The 17399-nt window shown below is 45.0% G+C and overlaps 1 long non-coding RNA gene and 1 other non-coding gene across 2 annotated transcripts; one reads left to right on the top strand and one right to left on the bottom strand.

Moving 5' to 3' along the window:
* Positions 1–989: 989 nt before the first annotated feature.
* Positions 990–2874, top strand: LOC120705146. The gene is made up of 2 exons (XR_005687805.1): positions 990–1151; positions 2757–2874. It is a non-coding gene; the product is annotated as an uncharacterized LOC120705146 (long non-coding RNA).
* A 4812-nt stretch (positions 2875–7686) lies between these two features.
* Positions 7687–7793, bottom strand: LOC120705281. Its single transcript, XR_005687869.1, has one exon. It is a non-coding gene; the product is annotated as a small nucleolar RNA R71 (small nucleolar RNA).
* Between the last annotated feature and the right edge of the window lie 9606 nt (positions 7794–17399).

Here is a 17399-nt window from a genome sequence, read left to right as displayed (position 1 = left end):
AACCCATGTTGCATCGAGTTCCTTGTTGTATCCAAACATTGCTAAATGCACCGAAATGTTACAAAATGCACCTAAACTTGTGTTTAGGGTCTAATTGGATGGATCAGGTGTGTTTGTTGCGAAAAAATCCAAGGTGACTTCATGGCACGAACTTGTGCATTAATTGCACCGGTTCAACCTATTTTGTACCGAGTTTCGTTTAGTAACGAAACATCGCCAAATGCACTCAAGCACTATGAAACACACCAAAACAAGAGTTTAGGGTCCAACTGGGTGGATCGGGTGCGTTCATTGTGAAAAATTCCAATGCGACTGTTGACAGCCAAAATTGGCACCAACCGGTCTGACCGAGCGGTCTGACTGGTCGAGGCACTATGGCCTGTCCGGCAGGGACCGACCGGTCTGACCGGTCCAGGTAGAGTCCGAGTACAACTAGGGTTTTTTATAAATTTAGATCTGTAAATAGGATTTCTTGCGGAATAAGTCCACCCCACCCTATAAATATAAAGGGTCACGGCTGATTAGGGGATCCAATCGAACAAAAATCAATACAAACTCTACTTTTTATCCTCTTCTCCAAACCCTAGCTTTTCCAACCCCATCTGCTGTTCTTCCTTTGTCAACATGACGTTTGAAGGCGTTCTAGGTGGCCTGCCGATCCTAGAACAACCCTACTTGCGCCTACCCTGACGGGTCCCTCCCGGGTTTGCTTTCGTCGGCCGTCGCCGATTCTCACCGGCGACCGGTCTGACCGGTTCCTTAGACCGGTCTGACCGCTCCACGCAGGGAGAGCTGCATCGAGCTCTTTCTCACGGCGCACGATCTAGTGTGTTCGTGTGTTGACCGAGATTTGTGTCAACATACTTTTTGGCGACTCTGCTGGGGAAGAAAGATCTTGGTTAATAAAACCGATCTAATCTACTCCAAAGAAGATGGGCTCCAACATAGAAATCGACAAAGAGAACATCATCCCTTCGACATACGAGCATCTTCTGGAGGACGTTCGTTTGCTGCTGGAGGAGTGCAAGAAGAAGCACGATGAAGAAGATCTACAAGCGGCGCTTGCGAGCATCAAGGTCGATCGACGCGGCAAAGTCACCAAGATCAAGGAGATCGACTTCGCTTCTACCTCCTCGGATGCATCTACTGAGGTAATACCTGCTGCAACTGCTCCGCCTTCTGGTGTTACTATGGAACAAATTCAGAAATTGCTAGCTGAGCGTGATGTTTATTGGGTTAATTGGCTTAGCTCTAAGGAAAGGGAATCGACTGGTAAGAAACCAGAATCAGTCGATGAACCTCCATCTATTTCTACTTCTGAATTTTATGTTCCTCAACCATCAGCAGCATCTCCTACGAGTCAACCTCAATATGGGATGCCGATGAATTAGTTCAGTGGTCAAACTGTTACACCCACGTACACTGATCCTATTATGAGTATTCTTGGTTCGGCCAACATTAGGCGAACAAACGAGATTGTTCAGTACACACCACCAGAAATCTCCAGGAATTCAGTTCCACACACCGGTCCTATCTCTGACGAGATGTTCGACCGATATGTGCAGCGTTGGCAAAACCGGCAGAGACCGGTCAGACCGGTATATCAGTCCGGTCAGACCGGTTCCCCCCAACCGGTCCGACCGGTCGTACCGACCGGTCCATCCGGTCAGTTTGTTCCAAACCAGCGTGAGGTATCTACATCCACACAGCCAAATTCTTCAAGTAATTTCGATAAAATGCTTACTGATTATAAGAATGATTTGGCTAATCTGCTTAGAGAAAGTTTTGGAGTGGATGTTAGAAGTAAAACCCGCACATACCAAAAGCCGTATCCTACTTCGTTTGATTCGGTTGCATACCCTGCTGGTTTTAGGTTGCCTGAGTTTGTTAAATTCAGTGGGGAGGATACTAGGAGTACTTTTGAGCATATTAGTCAGTATCTTGCCCAATTAGGAGAAGCTGGTTCAATAAACGAGTTGAAAGTGCGTTTATTTTCTTTATCTCTAACTGGAACCGCTTTCTCATGGGTTTCATCTTTGGCACCTAATTCTATTGGCTCATGGGAACAATTAGAGCAGAAGTTCCATGAGCACTTTTTCTGTGGGCATGATGAGCTTAAATTGTCTCACTTGACATCGGTTAGACAATCGCGTGATGAATCTGTCAATGATTATATAAGACGATTCCGCGATACAAAAAACCGATGCTTTAGTGTGAATATTGCAGAAAAGGATTTAGCTGATTTGGCTTTTAATGGCTTGCGCTCTCATATTAAAGAAAGATTAGAGGGCTATGATTTCTTTACTGTTACTCAGGTGCATCAAAGAGCTTTGGTTGTAGAAAGCCGAAGCAAAGAGTCTCAAGAATCTCATAGGCATCATCGTTCTAGTGTGCATGCTTTAGAATGCAATTCAAATTGTTCGGACGATGAGTCTAATGATGTGTATGCTGTTGAGTTTGCTTGGCCATCTCAAGCTAAACCATTTCCTTGTTCTGCTCTTAAGCCGATTCAGAAAAATCGGCAAGATGAATGATTTACTTTTGATGTATCCAAGTGCGAGAGGATATTTGATGAGTTATATAGGATTGGATATGTCAAGATGTCACATACTCTACCGCCGCTTGAAGAGTTGAAGCGGCGAGCATATTGCAAATTTCATAATATTTTTTCACATGCTACTAATAATTGCAATTTGTTACGTAGACAAATTCAATCGGCCATTAATGAAGAACGATTGGTTATTCCTAATACGCAGGTTGATCAGAATCCTTTCCCAGTGCATGTGTTGGAATTAAATAATCCTAAAGTGCTAGTTCGGCCGAGTCAAGCCGAATCAACCAAGGGGAAGAATGTAGTTATTGGTGATGAAAGACCTGAAAAGAAGCTGACACAGAAGATCCCTCAAGGCGCAAAAACACTCGGGGGGCAAGACAAGAAGAAGAATGCCGACAACAAGTCGACCAGTCTGACCGGCCACAGTGTCGGTCTGACCGGTCGTGGGACCGGTCTGACCGGTGTGCCCAATAAATCTGGGAACTCCTCCAAAATCAAGGCAAGGCCGAGTTTTAAGGAACTCTTGGCCAAATATGAGCAGGAAGGGAGTGCTCAGAGACAGAAGGGGCCACCAAGCGAAGTCAAGGATACGGGATCATCATCAAGACATCAAGAGCAATCAAGTTAAGGTAATTGTACTTCATCTAGTGGACCGATTGCTCCATGGTATTGTTGGTATCCTTACTTTTATACACCTATGGATTATAGTAGGATGCATATGCAATCATATTATATTCAATATCCTCCTATGTATCCAAATCATGCATTACTACAAAGACCGATTGTTGCTAGCAATAATCCGGTCAATCAAGATGTTGATTGCAGAAAAGAGAATGAGAAGAGCAAGGAGCAAGATTCAATGTGTTTACAGCTGAGGTGGTGTCCGTCAGGATTGTCTCATACTCAGAAGCGAAGGCTGCAATGTATGCGCAAGAAGGAGGCAATGGAACAATGAGGGGAGGCCGTGCTAAAGACGTCAGCGACAATGAAGAAGGTGTGGCGGCCCAAACAAGTTGTCTCAACATCGACTTGAGCAAAGCATGGCCGATAATTGTTTATGGCCTGTACAAAAAATGGCCGATGTAGTGTTAATCATCGCCCTTAGACAATTTTGGCTCAGAAGAATGTTTTTTGGCAAGCAAGCTTTACCAAAAAACAGGGGGGCATATATTGACAGCCAAAATTGGCACTAACCGGTCTGACCGGTCTGACCGGTCGAGGCACTGTGGCCTATCCGGCAGGGACCGACCGGTCTGATCGGTAGGTCCGACCGGTCCAGGTAGAGTTCGAGTACAACTAGGGTTTTTCATAGATTTAGATCTGTAAATAGGATTTCTTGCAGAATAAGTCCACCCCACCCTATAAATATAAAGGGTCACGGTCGATTAGGGGATCCAATCGAACAAAAATCAATACAAACTCTACTTTTTATCCTCTTCTCCAAACCCTAGCTTTTCCAACCCCATCTGCTGTTCTTCCTTCATCTCCGTGATGTTTGAAGGCGTTCTAGGTGGCCTGCCGATCCTAGAACAACCCTACGTGCGCCTACCCTGACGGGGTCCCTCCCGGGTTCGCGTTCGTCGGCCGTCGCCGATTCTCACCGGCGACCAGTCTGACCGGTCCCTTAGACCGGTCTAACCGCTCCACGCAAGGAGAGCTGCATTGAGTTCTTTGTCACGCCGCACGATCTAGTGCGTTTGTGTGTTGACCGAGATTTGCGTCAACAGCGACTTCATGCCATGAACTTGTGCATTAATTCTACTATTTCAGCGACTTTGCATCGAGTTTCGTGCAGTAACGAGACAATCCAAAATGCAAGCAAACACTACAAAATGCTCCAAAACATGAGTTTAGGGTCCAATGGGGTGGATCGGGTGGGTTCGCTGCAAAAACTTTCGATGCGACTTCGTGGCACGAACTTTTGAATTAATTGCTCCAGTTCAGCCCGTTTTGCACTGAGTTTCATGAAGCAATAAAACAATTCAAAATGCACCCAAACACTACAAAATGCACTAATACATGAGTTTAGGGTCCAATTGGGTGGATCGGGTGTGTTCATTGTGAAAAATTCCAATGCGACTTCATGGCACAAACTTGTGAATTAATTGCACCGGTTCAACCTATTTTGCACCGAGTTTCGTTTAGTAACGAAACTTTGCCAAGTGCACCAAACACTATGAAACGCACCAAAACATGAGTTTAGGGTCCAATTGGTGGATCGGATGCGTTCGTTGCAAAAAATTCGAATGCGACTTCATGCAATGAATTTGAGCATTAATTCTACCATTTCAGACCACTTTACATCGAGTTTCGTGCAGTAACGAAACAATCCAAAATGCACCCAAACACTACGAACCGCACCAAAACATGAGTTCACGGTCCAATGGGGCGGATCGGGTGCCTTCACTGCCAGAAATTCCGATGCGACTTCGTGGCACGAACTATTGCACTAATTGCTCCAGTTCAGTCCGTTTTGGACCGAGTTTCAGGCAGTAACGAAACAATCCAAAATGCACCCAAACACTACAAAATGCACCAATACATGAGTTTAGGGTCCAATGAGGTGGATCGGGTGTGTTCATTGTGAAAAATTCCTGAGTTTAGGGTCTAAAATGCACCCAAACACTATGAAACGCACCAAAACATGAGTTTAGGGTCCAATGGGGTGGATCGGGTGGGTTCACTGCAAAAAAATTCGATGCGACTTCGTGGCACAAACTTTAGCATTAATTGCTCCAGTTCAGCCCGTTTTGCACTGGGTTTCATGAAGCAATGAAACAATTCAAAATGCACCCAAACACTCCAAAACGCACCAATACATGAGTTTAGGGTCCAATGGGGTGGATGTTGACGGCCATAAAATCACATTCTAGCCGTCAACTTTCCGGGAATAACATGAGATTTACACTATGTTCCATTCATATTTTGTTTATTTCTAATGAGTTCCACAAGTTTTGGATGAGTTTTGATTGCAGGAACAGGTGTACCAAAAATGGACAGAATTGGGCAAAATCCCAGGACGGGCAGCTTCTCATAGGCCGGTCGGCCTGGCACCTCCAAGAACATAGCCCCGGCATCGATCTAGTAGCAATATGACACACTCATGAGGCTCTGAGTCAAGGTTTGGGCCTTGGTTCAATTGGATTCACTGAAAGGCATTGACATTGATCCAAAGACCCACAAGACAGCCCAAGATCCAGAGTAATTCAAGGACCCAGTTCCCTGGAGAATGCACAAATGAGGAGTGATACTTCGAAAAAATAGAAGGCCGAGATGTGCCAGAGGGATGCCGATCGGCCTCCCCTAGGCCGGCCGGCCTAGCTCAGGCATGCGTGAAGCCAACGCAACTGTCAACCGTCTCCAGGAGAAGATCAAAGCCATTGTCTGAAGGTCGGTGGCCACGTGGTGGCGTGGAAGCTAAGCTCAACTGTATTACCTGCTTTCAACTGACGCTACCTGCAGTAACTGCCAGAACCGACCTTGGGAGGGATATAAATAGAAGGCACCATCCATCACTTCAACACACACCATTGGAGCTCTTCTCTCTTCACTTGTACTTTCTAGAGTAGGTTAGTAGTTTGGGAGTTTGAGTCGAGTCGAGTTTGCTCGGGATTCCGGAGTCGTCGGAATTCTGGTATAGCTCTTGTATCTTTCTTTTGACATTATCAATATAAGTTATCTTCTTTACTTTTCTGAGTCAGCTTTACTTTCTATAGTCTTTTATTTACTCAAGTCTGAGTGTTCAGCTTGAGCACGGAAGTTTTTCTTTAGCTTAGGCTAAGTTATCTTTCTTAGTGATCGGGAACTTATCTTACGGGTTTTCTCGCCCGGACTAAAGTATCTCAAGTTAGTGCTCTAGGTAGAGGGAGGTTTCTCTCGAAGGCCTCGAGAGAAATCCTAACACCGTGTGCAGACATGGTGTCTGACCTTAGTGTTAGCTAGAAAGTGTGTTCCACCCCACGGAACCGTTGTGGTAGTCGGTAGGTGGTGACAGCCCTATCCGTCCTTTGTAGTCCACCACGTTTGAGTGTTTTCATAACAGTAGTGTAGGTTGCCGTTGGACTCCCCTCTCATCTCTTTCTGAAGTCCTTCCTCTTCCAGCCGACGAAGTAAGCTCTGCTTTCCCTGAGAACTAGTTAGGTGTTTAGTCTGATCTAGAGAGGCTAGCTCGATAGTTCAGAACTATATCAGAAGTCTTATCTCGCTCGTTGTCCTCCCAGCTGCTACCTCTATAAGGATTAGAATCTCTATGTGTCACTCGGTCATTGCCTGGCCATTTATCTCACTTACCTATCTGGCTTACCCCTATCTAGTCAGTCGGTCGATCAAGCTAGTATGGTTATCATTCGATTTACGATACTCTTTATCATAGTGCTTCCCTGAGGAAAAATACGATACCCTAGAATACTCCAAGGTGAAGTGCTACAGCGGTGATTCTGTGCGCTTGCAGAATATCTATTATAATCGGGCATAAGAAATGCCAACAAGCATTTCTGGTGCTGTTGCCGGGGAAGCAATTGGCTAAAGATATCGTAGATAGTTTGATAAACTATACTAGTTTGTCACCGCTAACCCTAGCGGGCTTACCATTGCTCTCTCTATCTTTTGATCGATGCAGAGCAGTGCATGACCGGTTTCGACCTACCAAGTAACTTCCACCCAAATCCAGAAAGAATTGGGAGGAACGTGAGACGCCGCGTCAACCCTCCTCAGAAAAGACTCAATTGGCCCTTCAGTTCACCCTCCACTTCAGTATCCTCATCCATGGCTCAGAAGACTCTTCGTCAGTTTTCTGCCCCATTCAGTAGCCACATTCCTACTGGATTGAACGTCAACCAAGCCAGCAATGACGGCTTTGAGCTGAAGACTGCACTCGTGAATATGGTCCAAGCAAATCTGTTCTGCGGAAAGGCATCCGAGTATGCCAATGCCCATCTCCAGAACTTTCTGGAGGTGAGTAACACCATTAACCCCAGAGGAACTACTCTAGATGACGTCCGTCTTCGCCTATTCCCGTTCTCACAGCTCGGGAAGCCAAGACATGGTTCTATTCCAACAAGGAAGCTTTCACTACATGGGAAGCTTGTTCAAATGCATTCCTAGACAAGTACTTTCCAGTGGGCAAGACCAACGCCCTCTGAAATAGGATTACCGGGATTCAGCAATTACAAGATGAGACCATCCCGGAAGTCTGGGAGTGTCTCCAGGAGTATATTCAAGCGTGCCCACACCATGGCATAGAAGAGTGGCTGATCATTCAAAACTTCTTTCCATGGCCTGAATCAGCAAGCCCAGGACCACGTTGACGCAGCTGCAGGTGGTTCCTTCCTTTCTCTCGATGTTGCTGGAGTAAAGGCGCTGATTGACAAGATAGCTTCCAACCAAAGTTGGAAAGGAGAAAGGCAGCCAGCCCGTCCCTGGGGCGTGCATCAGATCGACACAGTCGATATGTTAGCTGCCAAGTTGGAACTTCTGATGAAGAAGCTGGAATCTCCGCACCAGGAGGTTATTCAGGTTTCGGAGGCTCGTATGACATGTGAAACATGTGGCGAGACTGGGCACTCGGACACTTCGTGCCCATTGACTCAAGATTTCATTGGGAGCAACAATAATCCCAACTCAGGATTTCATCCTTAGCAGGGTTGGAACTCCAAGCCCAACCTCCCCTTCGGTCAACAACAAGGTATGAACTTCAGTAACAGTTTTCAGCCCACATTAAAAGACCTAGTGTATGGCCAAAAGCAAATCAATGACAACATTAGTAAGAAATTCCTTGCTAATGACAAGATCTTAGAGTCTATGGCTGCACAACAAGAGGGATTCAATTCTGTTATTAAGAACCAACTAAGCTTTAATAAAATGATAGAAACCCAAGTAGCTCAGCTTGCATCCTGATGTCCTAACGTTAACACGGGAAACCTACCCGGGCAACTGGAAGTATCCACGAAGGAAAATGTTAGTGCGGTGACCACGCGTGGTGGTAAGACCACGCAAGAGCCACCTTTTCCAAAGGATGCAGGGAAGCAGTGGAAGACCGTAACCGCTAGCCATACCGAAGTTGAAGACGAAGCACAGGAGGAGGCTGTTGAATCCGATACTCCTGCTACCCAGGAAGACCCCGTGGAACCCCCGAGAACTTCACGGGACTATCACGACACAACTGCCTTACCATTTCCGGAGTGGATAAGGAAGCCAGTGGCCGACGAACAATTCGGCAAATTCATTGAGGTAATCAAGAAGCTATATGTGAATATACTGCTTCTTGACGCTATGCAGGTACCCACGTATGCCAAGTATATCAAGGATATTCTTGGAAACAAGCGGACGCTGCCCACCACTGAGGTCGTGCAGTTGACGGAAGAGTGTAGCGCTACTATACTTGACCCTCTCCTGGTGAAGAAGAAAGACCCAGGATGCCCCACCATCACCTGCTCGATCGGGGGCTCAACACTTTTCGAACGCCCTTTGTGACTTGGGAGCAAGCGTCAGTGTCATGCCAAAGGTAGTGTATGACAAACTCAACCATCATGCACTTGCCCCTACTGCCATGTGTTTGCAGCTAGCAGACCAAACGGTCTGCTATCCCGCGGGAATAGCAGAGAATATCCTGGCGAAAATCCGGAATTTCTTCATTCCCGTCGACTTTGTCGTACTTGACATGGAAGTCGATGCCAACACGCCGCATAGCAAATGCCCATATTGATGTTGGAGCTGGAGAGATTCAGCTCAACATTAATGGTCAGAAGGAGCCTTCAAACCGAAGGTTGAACAATGCGAACAAGTCAAGGAGGTCCATCAGAAAAAGAAACCCGAGAAAGAGGCAAAGAAATCGTCGCTTCCGAACATTGAAGCCCTCATTGAGTTCGTGGAAAGTCTGCGGATTCAGGAGTAGTTATGAATTCAAGAGGAAGCGAAGCTAATCAAGCTTCATAATCAGAGGAACACCAAACAACGGATCCAGCGTAAGAAATTTCTGGAATCACAAGAAGCAAAGGTCGAAACACAACCCACACCCAAGAATGTGTGGTGGAAGAAAGTGTCATCGCCCAAGACTCCATCCGGCGACGACAATCAAACCAAAGACATGGAGAGTCCGGCTCCAGACTCAAAACCTGAGCCCTCGCCATGAGGTACGTGGCACATATCCACCATTGTATTGCATATAGGATAGTTTAATTTTTCCTTGCATAAATTTTCTTTTCTTCTTGCATAACCATGTTTTGAATTTTAACCAATGCATATTTAAATTTTGAAAGTTTGCATCCAAAGAACTTCACAAAAAAAAAATTTCGAAAAATTTTTGGCCGAGTACCAAGCCGGCCGGCCCCACCTTCTTTTGCTTGCCAGGGAACAGTAGGGAGTCAGACTATGGAGTAAAGAATAAGCAAGGGACAAAGGGGGGAGCACAGGAACGTGCAGAGGCACGCCGAGCGGCCTCATCAGGGCCGGCTGGCCTCTGCCATCCACCCAAGTCCCATCGCCACCAACGGGAGGCACCATACCTGCAAGTCTACGGTGCAAATCGATGACGTGGCTCAACGGCCGCCACGCAGGATCCGACCGGCCTGCCCCAGGCCGGCCGGCCTGGGCCTGGCGCCTGGCTATAAAAGCCAACGAGCCCGACGACCCTCGGTGCTCCAGAAGCTCAGGTACACATGCCCCAGCCCGAGCTCCTTAATCTCCTCTCCCTTCCTTGAGTTTCTTTGCTTAATTGAGCTCTTTGGAGTTGATTAAGTAGAGGACTCAAGTGCTAGCTCGCCCCCAAAATAAAATTTGAGTAGTAATTAGTGAAGTTCATAAACCAAAAAACACAAAAATATTTCCCTTCTAAATAAATTCATGGCTCGCTGAACGTTGAACGTTTGTGGTGGTTTAACGCCCCGCAAGGACGCTAACACTAATGCTCTTCTTAACTCCTTGTTACCTTCAGGTATTGCTCAAACTAACCTTTTGCAAGCATCATGATAACTCGAGCCAAGGAGAAGGTTAAGAAGGCATTCTCGAGAAGGTCGAGAAGCTCGTGGAGTTCCTCTTCTTCTCGGGATAACATGTCGGTCGACTCTGGTCACCGCTCACATGCATCTCGGGAAGATTAAGAAATTCCCGCAGTACCACGAAGCCGCTTCCGCATTAAGATCTTGACGATGGTTGAACAAATCGTCTTCAAGAACGACTACGAGCGGCAAGCACTCGAGTTGCTGAAGATGCCGACCTATGCTCATGCCAAGTGGTTCGAAACTCGCTTCCTCATCACGACGGGACTCTTGCAAGACATGAACCAAGCCTTCACTGCCGTCGGATGGGAAAACTTTGCCGACATCATTGAGCCAGGTTCGCATCTCTTGACCATGGAATTTCTTATGTCTCTTACCGTTGAAGAAACCAGCACTGAAACTAAAGTTTACTTTCGGTTCTTTAACGAACAATTCGAAATGACTCTCCAACAATTTAGTGTTGCTTTGGGCTTTAATAAAAGATGCATCTTAGATCCCAACACAGTTGTTGAGCATTATCAATATGACTGTAGTTCTTGGTAGAGTGAAATTTCTAATGAACCCGTGAGTAGTAAGAACATCATAGTCTCAATTCATAATCCTACTCTGAGGTTTCTCACCAAGTGGCTCGCCATGGTTGTGCATTCTCGCATAGACCTTTGCCTCTGCATCTTACCTGAGCTGCAATGTCTGTACGCTATGGCGAACAAGATTCGCTTTTCGCCCGTCCGGAGCATGCTTGCTCATTGGCAGAAGATGATTACGGCCAAAAGCCCTATCGACATAACCCCATTGGTCACCCATGTGGTGAGATATGTCAAAGCAATGGATGGCGCCGAAGTCACCTTCTTGCCCGAGGTGGAGGCGTACAGATACGAGGTCGGTACCCTGGTACGATAGGGAGATCGAGCTTCCATGCCCGAGACTCTCTCTCTACTCGATGAAAAGTCTAACATTACAGATGGAGAAAAGAGAACCCGCACGATAGAGTGTTGCAGGTCCACAGACAATGAGCAGGACCCGGCGCGACCAAGCCGGAGCAGGTCCATCACGACGGACGCCCCCGATTCATGCATCGGCACAACCGGGCCGTCCACGGAGAACATGAGCTTCGAGGAGGCATACGGGCATTACAACTATGACCCGTATCAGGCCGGCAGCAGTGGATTCGCCGGAGAACAAGGACCGTACTACCTGTGACAACCCAGGTTTTAAGGGCTAAAATCATCCAGTTAAAAATATAGTTTTTGTGTTTGTTTAAAAAAATTTAAATCATGTTTATCCTAGCAAGGGTCTTTTTGTAATTTTGGAAAAGCACACAGTTCTTTTTTACAAATTGTTTTGCAAAAGGCAAAATTTCAAAATTTATGAGGGATTAAAATGCATATTTGTTTTTCACTTTTTACCCTCATAAAAAGATATATTTAGGTCTAAGGTTATCCTTGCAATTTTAAAACTTGAGTCATGTTTATTTGTAAATGAAAGATTTGACGGATTTCAAAATAATTTCAAATCCTTTGATCTAGTGAAATTTTGCACAACATGAAAGTTGCAGGTATTGAAAAACTAAGCAATTTTCATGTTGGACACTTTTTCATTTAAGCCCTAAAACAGCGGGAAATTTTATGTTTACAGTTAGACCCTTGGAATTCTTGAAATTACAAAACCACCCTTCTTCTTCCTCCTCTCTGTTTCTCTCTCTGCCCAAAACAGGGGCGCCACCGCCGCCGTGGTTTTTGCCCCGCCGCCGCTGTTGCTGATTTCCCTGCGCCGCCCCACGTGCCACACAGTCAGCCTCTGCCGCCATTTCCTCTCCCTGCGGGCATCCCACATGCGCGCCACACCGGTTGCACAAGCCACGACCGCCGGCCGCCCACTGGAGAAGTTCCTCCGCCGCCGTCTTCTGCCCATAGCACTCGGCAAGTCCATCTTCTCCTTCTCTTGCTCATCCTCTCCCTCCTTTGGCTATAAATAGCCCGGTCGGGCTCTATCTGCGGCATACCCCGTCGCCCTTCTCTATTAACTCCGATGAGCCTCTGCCCGCTCGTGGAGACCCTTCCTCCATCCATCTCGGCCCAAAACTGAGATCACCGAGACCTTCATCGCCTCCTCCCGAATCTCCCAGGCCCGGCCTCCGCCTCCCAGAGCCACCACAGTGCCATCGTCGTCGTTCCCCATTGCCGGCGCCCATAGCTCGCCATCGGTGAGCACCTTCCCGGCCCTTCCCCACGACCCAAGACCACTAAAAGGTGCGGCCCGACCCTCTCTTGCTCCTCTGCCCTCGGGCCCTTGCCGTCGGCGAGGGGAATCGCCGGATTCTGGCCGGCTAGCACTGCATGTGCTCCTCCCCTGTTTCAAGTCCGGCGAAGGGCCTATTTGTGAGCCCCCAAATCTTTCTGAGCCCTCTTTTGCAAAATCCAGGGACCTAAACCTAATTTCTAGTTTTGTTGTTACCCTTTTTGCAGTAAACTTTGAAAATTCATAACAATTTGTATAACATTCATAACAATTTGGAATCCTCAAGAAAATCTCTATCTTCTGGAATTATTATATGACACATTTTAGTTAAAATTTTTTTCTGCAAAAATAGATTTATGTTTAATAGTATTTTAAGACTAGTTGTTCTTATCTTTTAAATAATTAATATTTGGAGCCATGTCATGCTATGAAATTTTTATGGTAGTATGTATATATGATTCTAGTTTTAATGTTAAATTTTTGGCCTAAATACTTGAGTTTTGCTAAGAAATGCATGTTTTATTTATATCTCATTCTCCAATAATGTATTGTTTGTGATTTTTGAACCATGTGTTGTCCCTGCTATGAGTAGCATTGTATAAATTTTGTTGGACCAATACTAGTCTTTTGCTTGAGTTCTTAAATATTTTGATATTAATGCTTGATCCATGTTTACTTTGTAAAGTACTACAACTACTCCATTAATGTTGTCATTGTTGTGAAATTAACTGAAGTCCCGAACGTCGATTCGGAAAAATCAAATCTACTGACTTTATAGACATCACAAAAGGCAAGCCCCGGTGCATAATCCTATTATTTTATGCAACTATGTTTACTATTTACTTGTGCATTTAAGTTATTGGAGTTGAATGGAAACCTAGATGCATAATCTTAGGCACCTATTGTTTGAACACTAGAAATAGAGTTCGACTAGATGCTATGCTAATAGAACCGGTAAAAGTCGAGTGATTTCCTATCACTCGCGAGCTTATAGGAGTTGAATGTTTACTTTATGCAATCACTATAAGGACCATGGACGGATTGGGATACAAGTTTTATAGTGGTAATCCGTCTGTGTTAATAAAATCTGCTAAGGCCGCACTGTGTGGTAGCGGTGGTTAAGCGTTTGAAAGTACTAGCCACATGCCATAAATATGGTACGCGGTAAGCCTAGTAACTCCTCGGCCCGGCAAGTGGACATACCTGCCACTCTCTCGTAGAGATAGGAAGTTAAATAATGTTAAAAGTTATATTAAGTTGCGCAACACCACGGGTACAAAGATGTTGGATTCTCTGTAGTCGGGGAGAGTGGTCCTGTCCATGAATTGGAATGAGAAGCAAAAGGTTGCTTGGGAGTGACTCAATGGTGCTCCAAGCGTGTGTGTTAAGTTTATTCTTGCAAGGTTTAAAATTCGATTCGGAATCGTCCGCTTCTCACGATGAATGAGACTGCTTAATCCCTTTGCTGCATAGAGTAAGAAGTGGAACAAGCAATGTTCAATATGGTTGAATGCAAATAATTCTACCATGCATGTATAGATAGGTGCTTACCTAGAATAATTAATACAACTAAAATTTGAAAGCTAAAACTTGAAATTAAGGACCTACTCTTAGTGGCTTTTTCAGCAAAACAAAACCCCAGAGCTTTCACAAGCCTTTGCATGTCTAGTTAAAGGGATATTTAAACACCCTTCTTCGGGTAAGCCTTGCTGAGTATTAGTATACTCAGTCTTGCTTGTGACTTTGTTTTCAGGTAACTTGGTGAGATTGACGTCATGTACGGGCTTCATCATGATGTCATTTATCGTCGCTAGTTGTCGTTTTCGACCTTTAATTTTCTAAGATACTGCGTTTGAATCTTCAAATTTAGTTTATGATAAATCTTTCTATTAAAGTTGTATTATGATCATTGTAATCTCTGGACTCACCTTTGTGTGAGGTATGTTGTTTCGATCTGAAATTCAGTGGTTTTATCGGGATTTTACGTGACAGACTGTCAAATTATTCTGTCTTAAGTGCGTATTAACCATTTTAGTGACAATAGTGATGGTTTACGCATTTAATCCGGATTAATTTTGGCGGTAATGCCACAGCTGGTATCAGAGTCGAAACATACACGGAGGTTACTATGAACCTTAAAAAATATTTTTGGAACAAATGATGTGCTCAACAAAGTATTTATAAAATTTCGTTAGACTCGTTAAGGATTGTGCTTAGGTCGTAAAGCCCTAGAGTGATCTTATGGATTTTATAAGGTGGCTATCAGATATGTGTATGTTATGTGTTTTCTGCAGGTACACTAACCAGGATTCGATAGGCTAAGAACGGTTTGGAATCTATGACTAGATAATATAGGGAGAGACGTATTAGTGCCACCGAAACTAACCACGTGAAGCCAAATGTATCTGGCAGTTATTTTTGGTTGTGAGGACGATAGAACGTGCATGCATTGTTGCATTTGAATGCTTTAATTCTTGTTTAAGTTAGTAAATGTTTTAGAGTATCTTTCTAAGGATTTCTAGAGTGTTTTATCTTGTTTGTTTGGTTAGTGAGATTTGATGAGTGCCTTATTCTAAAACCTCGAGTTTGTTGACCTTGGAAAAGGTAAACTACTTAAGCTAGGTAGAGTTTTGTACCCTTGATCTTTTGTTCAAGGAGATTCAAATGATCAACTAGCCTTGTTTGTTTGATCATTCCTGGATTCGTTTGAAATCCCACGTTTCAATGAATTAGAATCACATTTTTCTGCAATCTTGCTAAAGTCATTTCAATAGTTTTCTATCATCGTCTTGCCATCTGATCCCTTGAATTAAATGGCAAGAGCCTTGCCATAAATTCATCTTTCAAGTGCTATGGATCCCTAAAGTAATGAAGAAGTTTGTATACTGAAGATGGATCAGGAGACACACAATAATCTGGAAGGTTTTGAAAGCAATAGTGAGCCATCAACCACACCATTACAGGACAACCTAGTGGAATTTATAGCTACTCAAAACGATTTGCTCCATCAACTTTTTCAAGGACAACAAACAATCCAGCAGTTACTACAACAACAGCAACACCAATCATGTGGGTGTGCTATATACCTGATAGAGCCGGAGTGCCCGATCTTTCGGTGAGTGGGGATGAATTTCGACTTGGTGGAAGATGACCCTCACGATCCGACTACGACGAGCGAGCCCGAAGCGCCAATGCAATTGCTGAACCAACTTCCTGTGGTTACCGACTTTGTTGATGCAAGATCAGCCTGATCACGAAGATCGTTTCCTGTCCGCAATCGAAGAACGAACAAGAAAAAGATGCGAGCAATCTGATTATCACTCGAAGGTGGAGTTCTGAATACACGAGGACAGCGCTGATTTGCGCGTGTTCCAGAGTAGCTAAAGCTAGATGTAAAACAAAACTCAAGTCTGAATTGAAAAGAAACCTCTCTCTAAATAAAGGGAGAGGGGGCGCAGCCCCTAGGGAAGGGCGGCCAGGAGATGGGGGCGCCGCCCTGGCGTCCAGGGCAAAGGGGGAGGGCGCAGCCCTAGGCTCCCACACAAGGGCCTCTGTTGGACCAGCTTCTATTCTTCTGGGCCTTCATTCTTCAGTAGCATGACGAAGTTCAGTTCTCTTGCACGGGCCTGAGTGATTGGCCTAGAAGGTGGCGCCTGGGGTGGAGGTGCATCTGGAGGCGCTAGAGAAGGTGCTGCTGGTGTAGACGTACTTGTGGTGTCCTCATCATCCTCCCCTTCTTGAACTAAAGTCGTCCTCGACGGCAAGTCCTCATGCTCGCCCGCATATGGTTTCAAATCTGCAACATTAAAACTTGTGGAAACACCAAACTCCGCAGGCAGGTCAAGAACATAAGCATTATCATTAATCTTGGTTAGCACCTTAAAAGGACCAGCAGCACGAGGCATCAATTTAGAACGACGCAAAGTAGGAAAACGATCCTTTCGCAAATGCAACCAAACCATATCACCTGGTTCAAAAGTAACATGTTTTCTTCCTTTACTACCAGCAACCTGATACTTAGCATTAGTAGCAGCAATGTTTTGTTGTGTTTGTTCATGGAGGTTAAGCATGTGTTCAACATGTGCAACAGCATCTATATGTGGGGTGCCCTCAGCATCAAGCGAAAACAAATCAATAGGCGCCGAGGAATGTAACCATAAACAATCTAAAAAGGGCACATCTTTGTAGAAGAATGTGTTGCACGATTGTACGCAAATTCAATATGGGGCAAACAATCTTCCCAACGTTTCAAATTTTTGTCTAAAACAGCCCTAAGCATGGTTGACAAAGTTCTATTAACCACCTCAGTTTGTCCATCAGTCTGAGGGTGACAAGTTGTGCTAAACAGCAATTTAGTTCCCAATTTATTCCAAAGTGATCTCCAAAAATGACTGAGAAACTTAGCATCACGATCTGAGACTATTGTATTCGGAATACCATGCAAACGAATAATCTCTTGAAAGAACAATTCAGCAACACTGCTAGCATCATCAGTCTTATGACATGGTATAAAATGAGCCATTTTGGAGAATCTATCAACAACCACGAAAATGCTATCCCTCCCCTTCTTAGTTCTAGGCAATCCCAAAACAAAGTCCATAGAAATATCAAGC

This window comes from Panicum virgatum, chromosome 4K (genome assembly GCF_016808335.1).
Source record: "Panicum virgatum strain AP13 chromosome 4K, P.virgatum_v5, whole genome shotgun sequence".
NCBI lineage: Eukaryota > Viridiplantae > Streptophyta > Magnoliopsida > Poales > Poaceae > Panicum > Panicum virgatum.
The sequence above is the reverse complement of the archived record's forward strand: the minus strand, read 5'-3'. Positions and strand labels throughout refer to the sequence as shown.